At 48.9% G+C, this 8,859-nt stretch overlaps 1 long non-coding RNA gene across 1 annotated transcript; it reads right to left on the minus strand.

Moving 5' to 3' along the window:
• Positions 1-268: 268 nt before the first annotated feature.
• LOC115252800 (uncharacterized) lies at positions 269-4,123 on the minus strand. The gene is made up of 3 exons (XR_003891126.1): positions 3,250-4,123; positions 1,436-1,498; positions 269-1,356 (listed from the first exon to the last, which is right to left on the minus strand). It is a non-coding gene; the product is annotated as an uncharacterized lncRNA (long non-coding RNA).
• Between the last annotated feature and the right edge of the window lie 4,736 nt (positions 4,124-8,859).

The raw sequence follows: 8,859 nt of genomic DNA on the forward strand, positions 1-8,859 counted from the left end.
TTTAGGGTTAGGGTTAGAGCCTGTGTAACCGCTGGAAGTTAATGTGTTGAGAATCTGGCAGTTTTTCTAGGATCCACTGTAAACACGTAACGTTCCCCCGCTAACACGCCACTCCACAGGCTACAAACTACAGCCACTAAACTACACAAACCAACACAAAAGGATGCCGACGGAATCACCCTCGTCCACGTTCGCCCATCAGGTCTTTGGTATTTCTCACTGTGGAACCTAATTTAGAAAGTTACAAATGTTTGAGTTTCCTTCATTGAACAGGAGCAGAAATGCAGCTTTAATCAGACAAATCCCATGAAAAGAATAGTTTAAAAAAAAACAGAAGTTCCCCTTTTTGCAAACATAACCGTTTTCTTTTAGTCAGGAACGTTAGCTTCATAATTACAAAGACTTGTGGAGAGAGAAACAGGCCAACATGTGGTTTAGGTTGAGAAGATCTTAGTAAATTTGGGCCTGTGCTACCGCTAACTTAGCAACAATAATGCCCAGAAGTCCACACGTGAGCCAACTCTGAGGACCTACTGTTGCCACTGGAGGAGCTAGCTTCTAGCTGGATGCTAGGATACCTTTCCATGAAGGAGCGTCTCGTCACAGATGCTAACGCCTCCTGGTCCGGTCCACACGCAGTATTTTCATCACCTGTTGAGCCGAGGCCCCTGCGGATCCTCAGGTGCTTCCACCTGCTCTTTTGCTTTCCCCATCTTTGAAATATGCTACATAAGCAGGTGCGTATGTACGAGTAATTCAGTTCCAAAAAGGCCATTATTGTTCACATGGGAAAGCTGGACATCGCTCTGAGACTTCTGACGTCCTCCCACGTCCTCACGGTTGTTACGTCTGCAGGAAGGCACCATCCTGAAGGGTTCCGTCACCTTTGACCTCAAGCTCAGTCCACAAAAAAGAGGTTTGTGTCTAAATCCAGCTGGTTATGTGTCGACGAAGGAGCAGTTGGAGCTCAAAGGCTCCAACGGAGACTAAATCTGCCACTGCAAACTGGGGAAGGAACAAAAACAGTCTAAGGAATAAATGTTCTACATTACAAACGATCTATCATCAACGTGGAGCGGAGAAGCCCGGCCGGCGCCGCGCCCTGTCGCAGCGTCAGCTGCTTTGGGTTGGGTTGGGTCAGGGGTCAGAGGTCAGGGGGTTGAGGCTGCCGCCGGCACAGGTGGGTCGGGATGCCATCGGAACCCTGATATGGTGCAGCGGGAGGATCATGATCCCGGCTCGCCGCCCTGCTCCTTCGCTCCCTGAGTGGCGGCTCGTCTCGGCTGGCCGTCTTCTTCGCCGGCGTTCCCCTCGACGTCGTCCAGGAGGTTGGCCGTGGAGTCGGCGGTGCCCAGCCTGGGGAGGAGCTCCATTCAGGAAAAGGAGAGCAGCTGTGGCGTAAAGAGAGCGAGGAGAACAGGGTTCTGGAGGATACGAGTGATGCTTCAGCAGCACCTTCCGTTTGGATTTTCTCCTCTTCGTCTTCTCAGAAAACGTTCTGGCGATTTCAAAAAGGGTTAGGGTTAGGGTAGGGTTAGGGTTAGGGTTAGGCTTTCCCCTGGGGCGAAGCCCCTGGAAAGTAATGCACTGGCCATCCAAGCGGGTCCCAGGCAGAGACTCCCACCCAAAAGTTAAATGTCCACCACCCTAAGGTGGGGTTAGGGTTAGGGTTAGGGTTAGGGGGTTAGGGTTAGGGTTAGGGTTAGACCCAGTCCTGGATTTTGTGGTTGGGTCTAGCTAAATGGTAATTTGGCCTAAAGGTGGGAAGTGTTGAGGGTTGAGACGGGCTAGGAAATACAGATGGCCAACTGTCACTTGGCTCTGGAGAAGTAACTGGAGGGGATGAGGGGGACGGAGGGGAAGAAGGGTGAGTTAGGTTTGGGTCAGTGGATGTGCTGGTGCTCTGGGGCTGATGAGCCAACAATGCAGACTCTCCCGATGTTTGTGGGGAGGTAGGAGGCTCAGATAGGGTGGTCTGGCAGTCAGCATCGACTTTTGGCACCCTGGTCATCATTTTGGCCTGCTTCGGCCTGCATTGTGATGGGATCCCTAGCTCAATCAGATCCACCTGGGTACCAGCGGAAGGTAGCTGTGGGGAAGAGGGGAGGATCTTGTCTGGGAGAGAGACAGAGACATTGGAGTGAAAACTGTGTGTGATTAAATTGTGATCCTGTGTGGTCGGCTGGGTGATGGGGTGGTGGGTATCTGTAGCTATTATGGGTAACTTGGGTGTGGTGGAAGTAATTTTACCAGGTTGTTCAGTAGTGAAGGAACTTGTAGAGGGGACGGGTACAATGGCAGGAACTGGGTCTTCCTTGGGTGGAGGAGGCCCCCAGGTGACCCGCTTGGCCGTAAGGTTTAGGGTGGATGGGTCTGGAGAATTGTTATGGGAGAGTTCTGAAAGTGGTGTCGGTGTGCCGGTAGGGATCTTAGGACGTGATGTAGGTTGCGGGGTGAATAGTGGAAAGAAGGCCGGTGTTTTCCTGGGGCCTTTACTGACTGTGTGGGTGGATGACGTTGCTATTTCAACAGTGTGTGGAGGGTGATGTGAAGGAGTTGGTCGTGGTGAAAGGTTTTCTTCAACCACTTCCGGGATGGTGGCTAAGGCATGGGTTGGTGAGTTGTTGGTTGTAGCTTGGGGTTGTGGAGAAATGGTGATGGCGGTTGCTTCTTGGCTGTCCTGGCAAAGTTTATGGAATGTTAGGGTTAGGGTTAGGGTTACTGTAATGAAGTGGCCGTGAGTCTTGGGCCATAGCGCTTATGGGCCCAACCGGTGGCTATTTGGGCTGCTATTGTGTTGAAAGGTGATATAGATATGGACCTGATTGTGTTTGCATAATGTTGGTGGAGTACAGACATTGTGTTTTTCATCCACTGATTAGTGTTTTCCTGGATCTTATTGCGTGTGTCTATTGTTGGAGTGGAAGGTTTAATGAAGTCTGTGAGTCTATGTACTTGTCTTTTCATACCTAACGGGAGTGTGTCAGTAGTAAGTGCAATGTCCATGATTTCTTTGTGATGTATTGCTTGTATCAGTTTGAAATATTGTTTGCTAGTGTGTCTAGTGTCTGGGTCTGGTGGGTGATTGAGTGGGATGGAGTGTGTTGGGCGTTGTGTTCTGTCCTGTGGTGTCGTGGAGAGGGATGTATTGTGTGTGTACCTGTATGTGAAGGTGGAGCCATTCTCAGGTCCATCCCTGTGTGTAGATGCTGCCCTGTGTGAATGAAACATGTGGTGGAGGGCTCTTACCTGTTGTAGCTAATTGTTATAGCTTTCTTCCCAGGGTCGATCTTTTCGTTTTTGGCGTGGGTGGGTGTCCTTGGTTTACTTTGAGTTCCTAGGATCTTGGTTCAGTCCTAGTTGCCGTCGTTATTCTGTTTATAGTCCGCTGGAATAGAACTTCCAAAACAGTTAGTGGCGCCACTTGGAGTTTAAAAATGTTTCCAGGGGAGTCATTTAATCGATCCTGGGCTGGCAGAGCCCCCCACCATTGGATTAAAAGTATCTTTATTTCAATTTCAAGAGTTTAAAAGCCAATAAGAGTTAAAAGCTTCCGTAAAACAATCTAGAAAATTTCTGTTAAAAGCAAATTAAAAGCTGGTCCAATTACCGTAAAAAGGACAGCAGAGCTAGCACACAGAGGTGGAAAATCCCGACGTTTCGCAATTGTGTTGCTTTATCAGGGGAGAAGCCTGAGAATGGCTCCCGTGTCTGTATTTAAGGTGTTGAGGGAGGGTGAGTCCCTCACCCCGGCTGGGATTGGGTAGTAAGGAGGGTCTGTGGAGACTTTCGGAGGGAAAAAGTGTCGTGGGTTCTGGTTGGGCGTTATGATTTGAATTCTGGAGGGAGAGTGACTGATTGGGTAAATGGGTGGGAGGTGTGTTGGGAAGAGTTCCTGTGTGGTAATAGGTGTTTTGCAGCACAAAGCCAAGAGGATTAGCTCAGCCGGATAACCCTCGGCTGCCAAGCGGGCGAAGCCGGTTCAAGACCAGATGAGCCCGCCAGGGGCCCCTCCACCCAAACAGTTTCCTCGGGCGGTCTGTCTTTTAGGTCTCACCGCAAGTCCCCAGTGAGTTTTAAAGTCCAAATTTGGACTGTGAACTACCGATCAGTGGCACGGGCATGGTTAGGGTTTGGGATCAAACTTTTTTTGCACTGGCCTACTGATCGGGAAAGCAGGGGAGTGCGGAGGGTGAGGGCCCCCCCGGGGGGGAGCGATTAGCCAGGGCTCGAGAAGTTCCGGACAGGATAGGGGAGAGAGTTGGATCGCCCAGTCAGAGAAGACTTTGGTGGAGTGGCAAGTAGGTATGTGATTAGGATTGACCTTGGGGTTGAGGGTTAGGGTTAGGGTTAGGGTTAAGGTTAGGGTTTAGGGGTTAGGGTTAGGGTTAGAGGTTAGGGTTAGGGTTAGGAGGGTTAGGGTTAGGGTTTAGGGTTAGGGTTAGGGTTAGGGTTGGAGTTGGGTTAGGGTTAGGGTTAGGGTTATCATTAGGGTTAGGATTAGGGTTGGAGTTAGGGTTAGGGTTAACATTAGCATTAGGGTTAGGGTTGGAATTAGGGTTAGGGTTAGGGTTAGGGGTTAGGGTTAGGGGGTTAGGGTTAGGGTTGGGTTAGGGTTCAGGGTTTGGGATAAAACTTTTTTTGCACTGGCCTACTGATCGGGAAAGCAGGGGAGTGCGGAGGGTGAGGGCCCCCCCGGGGGGGAGCGATTAGCCAGGGCTCGAGAAGTTCCGGACAGGATAGGGGAGAGAGTTGGATCGCCCAGTCAGAGAAGACTTTGGTGGAGTGGCAAGTAGGTATGTGATTAGGATTGACCTTGGGGTTGAGGGTTAGGGTTAGGGTTTAGGGTTAGGGTTTAGGGTTAGGGTTAGGGTTAGAGGTTAGGGTTAGGGTTAGGAGGGTTAGGGTTTAGGGTTAGGGTTAGGGTTATCATTAGGGTTAGGATTAGGGTTGGAGTTAGGGTTAGGGTTAACATTAGCATTAGGGTTAGGGTTAGGGTTGGGGTTAGGGTTAGGGGTTAGGGTTAGGGTTGGGTTAGGGTTAGGGTTCAGGGTTTGGGATAAAACTTTTTTTGCACTGGCCTACTGATCGGGAAAGCAGGGGAGTGCGGAGGGTGAGGGCCCCCCCGGGGGGGAGCGATTAGCCAGGGCTCGAGAAGTTCCGGACAGGATAGGGGAGAGAGTTGGATCGCCCAGTCAGAGAAGACTTTGGTGGAGTGGCAAGTAGGTATGTGATTAGGATTGACCTTGGGGTTGAGGGTTAGGGTTAGGGTTAGGGTTAAGGTTAGGGTTTAGGGGTTAGGGTTAGGGTTAGAGGTTAGGGTTAGGAGGGTTAGGGTTAGGGTTTAGGGTTAGGGTTAGGGTTGGAGTTGGGTTAGGGTTAGGGTTATCATTAGGGTTAGGATTAGGGTTGGAGTTAGGGTTAGGGTTAACATTAGCATTAGGGTTAGGGTTAGGGGTTAGGGTTAGGGTTGGGTTAGGGTTAGGGGTTAGGGTTAGGGTTAGGGGTTAGGGTTAGGGGTTAGGGTTAGGGTTAGTTTAAAGTAAGGTTAGGCTTTCCGGGGAAAGCAATGCACTGTCCATCAAGGGGGTCCCAGGCAGAGACTCCCACCATCAAAGTTATTCACCACCCTAAGGTGGTGGGGTTTCAAAAAATTAGGCACTCTGGCCTTAGCTGTGATCAGCTGCGCAACGTTTCGGCCTTTGTTGGCCTTCCTCAGGCTAGCTGATCAAAAAATTGTTATTATGTTGGCCTGTTTGGGCCTCAACATAAGATAGTCCCTTGCTTTATCCCTTCTTCCACCTCCTTTTCTTTCCATGTTGTTGTCCCTTCTGTAACCACTTTCCATTTGACTTGCTCCACCTCTCCTTCCCCTTTTATACTTCCCTCGCTTTTTTGCGTTAATTTTTTACTTTCTATTTAAGTGTCCCCTCCCTTCCTTCTTATCTTGCCTTTTGTATTTCCCCTCCATTTCTTTTTGAATTTGTACTTTCCTCTTCTTTTAGGGTTAAGCTTAGGGTTAGGGTTAGGGTTAGGGGTTAGGGGTTAGGGTTAGGGTTAGGTTAGGGTTAGGGTTAGGGTTAGAGGGTTAGGGTTAGGGTTAGAGGGTTAGGGTTAGGGTTAGAGGGTTAGGGGTTAGGGGTTAGGGTTAGGGTTAGGGTTTAGGGTTAGGGTTAGGGTTAGGGGAATGCAGTATATACTCAAGGTCCCCCACTACACTGCCCATCGACAGCATAGCTTTCATGAGGGACCAAGGCAAGGCACTGGCCGACGCACTGGCCGACGTCCCCAGTCCACCTCCCACCTGCCCCCATGATTCATATCAGAAAAGAGGAGAGGACATGGTAGGGTTAGGGTTTAGGTTTAGGGTAGGGTTAAGGTTGGGGTTAGGATAAGGTAAACATTAGGAAAGGGTAAGAGTTTATTGAAGAGAATTATACAGTATATGAGTGTGTATCACAAACTTCCTTTTGTCTAAGAGAGCTGGGCAGGGCAGGGTGCCTCATCCATTCCAAGATGTTGCTACAGCAGTCCCCTCCATGTGGTGCGCACCAGTGAAGTCCAACCGCTGCTGCAGGGAAGTCAGTCTGGAGTGAGACATTGCAACGTCCAGGCCCTCTCGTGAGACACATCATCAGTTGTGCGCCTTGAGGTCTCAGAGTGTTTTGACCGCTTACCACAAGACACTCTCACCCAAGGATGGTCCTGCCGGAGGTGCGCCGTCTCTCGCTAGGTATCCGTAGCCCAGCCGGACAGGGTTGTGGTTGGTTGTTCTCTCTCTCTTACTGCCCTCAACAATAGGAATGTTTGCTTTCTCAAAGTGGGGTGGTCCGTTGTTCGTTCTTCTTTGTTTTCTTGTCTTCGCGTCGTCTTGACTTCTTGTCTTTGTGTTTGTGTGTCTTCCTATCTTCTGCTCTTTGTTTTCTGATCTGATGTTCTATAAGACCCCCGGTTGGTCCCACCTGGCTCACTGTACCTGCTATTCTTCTGTGAGATGGTGTACCTGTACAAACAGGTGGTTCCAATTAATCCCCCTTATCCCCTGATTGATGGCCCCCTCCAGGTGTGAAAATGGGGTGGGGTAAAGGATTGTGGGAAAGTTTTTCTACTTTTGTTGTTTTATTTAATCTTTCCTAAAGGAGTTTTTTTAGTTTATTGCGTAACTCATGTGTTTGTTTGTCGAACGAGTTTTATTGATGGGATCTTTGTGGTTGTACATCTAATTTTTGTGAGAGCTGATGAGAATTGTCTTTATCTTGTTGTATGTGTTTTGCCATATGTTCCTGTCTTCTCTTAGAACAGGGGTGTCCAAACTTTTTGCAAAGAGGGCCAGATTTGATAACGTGAAGATGCCCGGGGGCCAGTAGATCCTTCTGATGTTTTTTTTAACCAGAAAAGTTACATGCAAATGTACACTATTACAAAACAATTTTCATTGTCACAAGGGTTAGGGGTTAGGGTTAGGTTAGGGATTAGGGTTAGGGTCAGGATTAGGGCTTCTTTTTTTTCCTTTTTTCTTTTCTAAGATCATCTCTGCATTTTATTTTAATTCCATCTTAATTTTATCATTCCTCGTGGTTTCCAACTGTCACTCGTGACGTCAGCTGTCAGATGAGTTGACAGTTCCAGGGATCCTGCTCCGTGTTTCGTTTCTTATGGATCCAGGAATTAAGAAACTCAGGTGACTCCTGGCATCGTCCACCGCTCGTGGGTGTGTATCAATGCGGGAGTCAGATTATCATCTTCTTTTAAATTTTAGCATTCCGACGCTATCTAGATCAGTGGACTTCCTTCTCAAGTCTCTTACTCTGATCAGAGCATCTATGCATTTTATTTTAATAAATGTCTTATGTTGTCTGTCATTTCCCCGTTGAATTTACTGGTCCGGTGTTACTTTTATCATTCTTCGGTGTTTCCAGCCGTCACTCGTGACGTCAGCAGTCAGGTGAGTTGACAGCTCCAGGGATCCTGCTCCGTGTTTCCTTTCTTATGGATACACAGAATTAAGAAATTCAGGTGACTTCTGGCATTGTCCACCGCCCGTGGGTGTGTATCAATGCGGGAGTCAGGTGTTCGTCCTCTAACATAATTAGCACTCCGCCGCCATCCAGATCAGTGGACTTCGTTCACCAGCCTCCCACCCTGACAAGATCTTCTATGCATTTTATTTTATTTTAAATAAATGTCTTATGTTGTCTGTCATTCCTCCGTTGAGTCTGCTGGTCCATGTTAGTTTTATTATTCCTCGGTGTTCCCCCCTGTCGCTCGTGACGTCAGATGCCAGATGAGCTGACAGCTCAGGGTGTGTTTTCCGTAGATTTGTCCGTCACTCTGCCTCAAGGTTGCTTCAGGTAGAGTGAAGGAGATAGAAAGGTGGAACAAAGTAAGGAAATGAAGGAGAGTAATACAAAGAGAATAGTAGAAAGAGTAAGGGAATCAAGGGGATTAGTAGAAAGAGATGGTCATGTAGCAGTATTGTGGGTTGAATGAACGGAGCTGGTCCGAGGCTCGGGCCAAGGTTAGGGGAATGCAGTATATACTCAAGGTCCCCCACTACACTGCCCATCGACAGCATAGCTTTCATGAGGGACCAAGGCAAGGCACTGGCCGACGCATGTTAGTCCCCAGTCCACCTCCCACCTGCCCCCATGATTCATATCAGAAAAGAGGAGAGGACATGGTAGGGTTAGGGTTTAGGTTTAGGGTAGGGTTAAGGTTGGGGTTAGGATAAGGTTAGGTGAATGACGTATACACTCAAGGACTCTCACTACCCCGACCATCGTCAGGATAGATCTCACGAGAGTCCCAGGCATGGCACTGGCCGACGCATGTTAGTCCCCAGTTCAATTCCCACCTGCC

This window comes from Takifugu rubripes, chromosome 15 (assembly GCF_901000725.2).
Source record: "Takifugu rubripes chromosome 15, fTakRub1.2, whole genome shotgun sequence".
Taxonomy (NCBI): domain Eukaryota; kingdom Metazoa; phylum Chordata; class Actinopteri; order Tetraodontiformes; family Tetraodontidae; genus Takifugu; species Takifugu rubripes.